Source organism: Euphorbia lathyris, chromosome 8 (genome assembly GCF_963576675.1).
Source record: "Euphorbia lathyris chromosome 8, ddEupLath1.1, whole genome shotgun sequence".
Taxonomy (NCBI): Eukaryota; Viridiplantae; Streptophyta; class Magnoliopsida; order Malpighiales; family Euphorbiaceae; genus Euphorbia; species Euphorbia lathyris.
In genome coordinates this window covers 48,256,665-48,260,791 of record NC_088917.1, presented here as the reverse complement: position 1 = coordinate 48,260,791, position 4,127 = coordinate 48,256,665, and the positions used below count along the sequence as shown (strand labels likewise).

The 4,127-nt window shown below is 39.9% G+C and overlaps 1 non-coding gene across 1 annotated transcript; it reads left to right on the top strand.

Annotated features, from left to right (window-relative positions):
• The first annotated feature begins 1,093 nt into the window (after positions 1-1,093).
• Positions 1,094-1,200, top strand: LOC136204432 (small nucleolar RNA R71). Its single transcript, XR_010675273.1, has one exon. It is a non-coding gene; the product is annotated as a small nucleolar RNA R71 (small nucleolar RNA).
• The last annotated feature ends 2,927 nt before the right edge of the window (positions 1,201-4,127 follow it).

The window sequence follows — 4,127 nt, the reverse complement described above, 5'->3', positions numbered from 1 at the left end:
CAGTTGGATCATCGAGATGTTTTCCAATTTCTTCTTATTTGACAAGATATCTTTCAAGATTTTGCATATGTGGGCATCTGGGCAAGTGCTTCCACGAAGGGGATGTTGATATGCAACTTCCTCAAGGTGTCTAGCACTTTTGAATTTTGCTCTTCAAGCTTCATGTTTACTAGCCTAGTCGGATAAGGTATAGGTGGTACATAGGGAGGAGGTGGATAATACCTCTTCCCCTGCTCCTCCTGGTTTTGATCAGATGTCAAATCTGTTCTGGTTGGCCCTTCTTAGTTAGGAACAACTTGTTCCTTCTCATTCTCAGCATTTTTAGAAGTACCTGCACACTCAGCACTTTTATTAGCCAACACAGGAGAAGTGGTTTCCTTATCAGACATCCCCCTTCGGGTTTGGTTCGGTATTGCTCGGCATCACCCCTTTTCCTTTTAATGATGAAGCTGCAAGTTGATGAACCTGTGTCTCCAAATTTTTGATGGAGGTCTGCGTTTGCTTCATAAATTTCATCATCATGGTCTTTATGTCCTGTTCGACGTCTTCCTTTGGTGGAACAGGTTGTTTATAAGGTTGTTGATGTTGCCTCTGATAATGTCCTCCTTATTGCTGCTGGTATCTTGGTTGCTCCTGCTGGTTCGGATGATTTCTTGTGGCTGGATTGTATGTATTGGAGTATGGATTTGGTGGGTTCCTTTGATTGTATCCAGCATAATCACATTGTTCCTGCTCACCTTTTCCTTGCTTGACTCCAGGGCAGTTGATGTTGAAGTGAGGCCCTCCACAAAAATGACATACATCATGGAATGGTGGTTCATAATGAATAGATGATACATTAATCTTGCTGAGCTGTCTGGCAAGCTGTTCCACCTGAGTGGTCAACTTGGAAACCACGTCACCATCTGCCGTTCTTTTCCCTTCACTCCTAGCTGAGTGCCAATTATAATTTGTGCTTACAAATTTCTCAATGAGGTCGTACAAGGCTTGCGGTTCAAGATCCTCGGGGTTACCATTCACAATGGATTCAATCTGGATTTTGTATGTGTTGGTGACTCCATTGTAAAAATTTTGTACTTGCATCCACATGGGGCTGCCATGATTTGGTACCCTTCTTAACAGCTCTTTGTACCTTTCCCATGCTTCGGCTAAAGATTCATCCTCTTTTTGCACGAACTTGGACACCTCATTTCTGAGTTTGATAGCCTATCTCGGTCGAAAGTATTTCATCAGAAAGGCACTGGCCATGTCCTGCCAGGTTGCGATGGTTCCTGGATGTATGTTCTTTAGCCAGTTCTTTGCTTTATCCTTAAGAGAAAAAGGAAATAGCTTCAGCCTTATCACATCATCGGACACTCCCCTATTTGATCGGAAAGTATTACACATCGTAACAAACTCCTGGATATGTGCATTTGGATCTTTAGACTGGTATCCATTGAATTGCACGGCTGCTTGCAACATCTGTATCATGGATGCTTTGACTTCGAACATGTTGTTTCCTTCGTTAGGCAGTACAATGCACGATGTGTGTCCTTCTGTGGTAGGTCTGGAGTAATCCCTAATTCTCATGATGGGTGGATTGTTGTTTTCACCTTCTTCTCTAGGAGGAGGTTGAACAGGTTGTTCTGGTACTCTTCCAGCCATCCTTCTTTCTCTTTGTCTCTCTCTTTGTCTTGCTCGTCGAGCTCCCACTTGGTTTTGTCTAGACGTTCTTTCTAATTCAAGATCAATAGGAAAAAGTGGTGGTCCAGCTCTGCGCATAGACGGTAAGAGAAATTGCTTCTGGCTGCACTATGTGACAAACAGATTAAAAACACCTTGTTTCACAGAAATTTTCAGGTAAATTTTGTTGCTTTCAATCCCCGGCAACGGCGCCAAAAACTTGTCATCCTCTAAACAAACTCGAGCAAGTGCACTAGATACAAGTAATAAAGTGATAAATTGAGTATCGTCTCCATAGGGATTGATGACCAAATTTTACTAGAAAAACCTTGTAGAATAGGGTGTTCGTGGTGTGTGAATTCTTTATGTTGAGAAATATTGTGAAATGGTAACTAAGTAAATGATTCAGCATATGAAAAGGAGTTTTGGATAATGACAAAAGGTGGAACAGGCTAAGCCACAACGGAACATGTTACTTTCAGTCTCCAAACAGCCTATTTATTCATGAATGACGTAAAGTGAAGTCAGGGTCTCTGCTTTAATGCTCACTTAAGTCAACTCTCATGTGTTCTTAAGATTCTAAGATATACTACAACCTTAAGCGTCCCTAAAGTTGGTTCTTTCTTGCATTACGATCGAAACAGCATTTCTATTAAGAAAACCCTTGATACAACCCCCTAACATTCCTGTTTCGGGGTTTGGATGTTTGACAAATAGTTCCGTGAAGATGAAAGCAGTTCCCTATCATTCATCTAACACTAACATACATGCATATAGCAATGGAGTGAAAACTTTATCAAACACAACATAATATATCATCATTCATTCATAAATAAGAAAATATAAGACTTACATAACAGGCCCTAACTAGCCGAACCCGTTCAAAACCACTACTCACTCATGCTAAAGAGTGAACAGCCTAAGTCAAATATACAAAACTCCATGGAAGGAGTTGATAGCTCCCATTTATATAGGGTTTTTAGGATTAATTTAGTTTGTTTTCCTTTTGTTTCTATTTAATTTCAGTATCGTTTTATTACTTTTTAGTTAAAATTAGTAATTTCCTTTATTTATGGTATTTTTGATGTTTTCATGGATTTCTAGGGACCTTTCGTGCATTTTCGAACCAAACTCAAGCTTATTGGAGCATTTCCGGATTATTCAGGGACCGTCAGAGCACTTTTGGGATTCATCAGGGACCATTGGAGCACTTTTCGAAAGCCCAGGGACCTAAACAGATAAAAGCCGAAGCAAAATCGCCCCTTTTTGGACCTATCTCGGCGAGACAATACCTGTCTCGTCGAGACAGGCCCTCGTCTCGTGGAGACACTCTTGTCTCGACGAGACGAGGCGGGGCAAGGCGCACCAGCGCCTTCCCCTTTGCTGAAATTCGCGGATCAGGGCCTAGAAGCCCATTTAAACACTTTGTAAATGCCTATTTTACCCTGGAGGCATTAGGGTTTCCTCCCTAACTCTATAAATAGGGAGCTAAACCTAATCTTCCAGGGGGGATTAGCCATTCAATAAATCGGAGAGCCGCTAGGGCTTTCTCTCCTCCACAATGTAGATTTTTATTTTTAGTTTAGCTTTTCCTGCTTTCTAGATTAGATTTATTTTCAGTTTTTATTTCTTTCAAGAACAATTGATGGGAGAAGCTCCAGATCTTCTATTTTTGTAATCAGAATCGACAAGCGGGTTTTGGATTTCTATCTCTCACTCTTATCTTTTCCTTTTATATTTAATTGAAGCCTTTTCCATTATTCATTTACTTCCTATTGCTATGATTAGTTTGTCTATGAATTAATCTCCATCCAGTTTGGGATGGGGATGAAATTGATTATATGAATATGTATGATTAGGGATCTAGGACCTTTGATTGATCAGTTTATGCATGCTTAATGCCTAGAAATTGTTAGGAACAGGATTTATGCTAGAATGAACATTGATAATGATCAACTAGCCTGTTTATGTATATAATGTGCTTAATGCCTGTGACCCTAACATTAAATAGGATTATAGATAGATGAGAACCTGACCACGGAATCGTCTATACCAAACTTGTGTAAATCTGACTTCGCTAGAGACCACTAGGAATGAGGCTTTGTGGCTGGGCTATGGCTTTAGCCTTAATTGCCAATAAACCTAATGCTTTGCATGACCTAGGGTATATGCCTAATCAATCCGTCACCCGAATGCATGTGAATAGGAAGGACAATACTGATGACATTAGTTTTTCACTTAGGACAATTACCTTCAAATCATTGGTAAAACACAAATCTGAACTCCCTAAACTCATACATAGGATTTAATCAAAGGATTCCTTAGCCTAGATTGTGCCATCCATTAATTCACCTTCTACCCTGTCAATTGTTCACTCTATTTTGTTATGTTTATTTCCTTTAATTCAATTAATTAGTTATTCAAAACCCAAATCTTTATCCAACCCTCTAAACAATTAGATCATT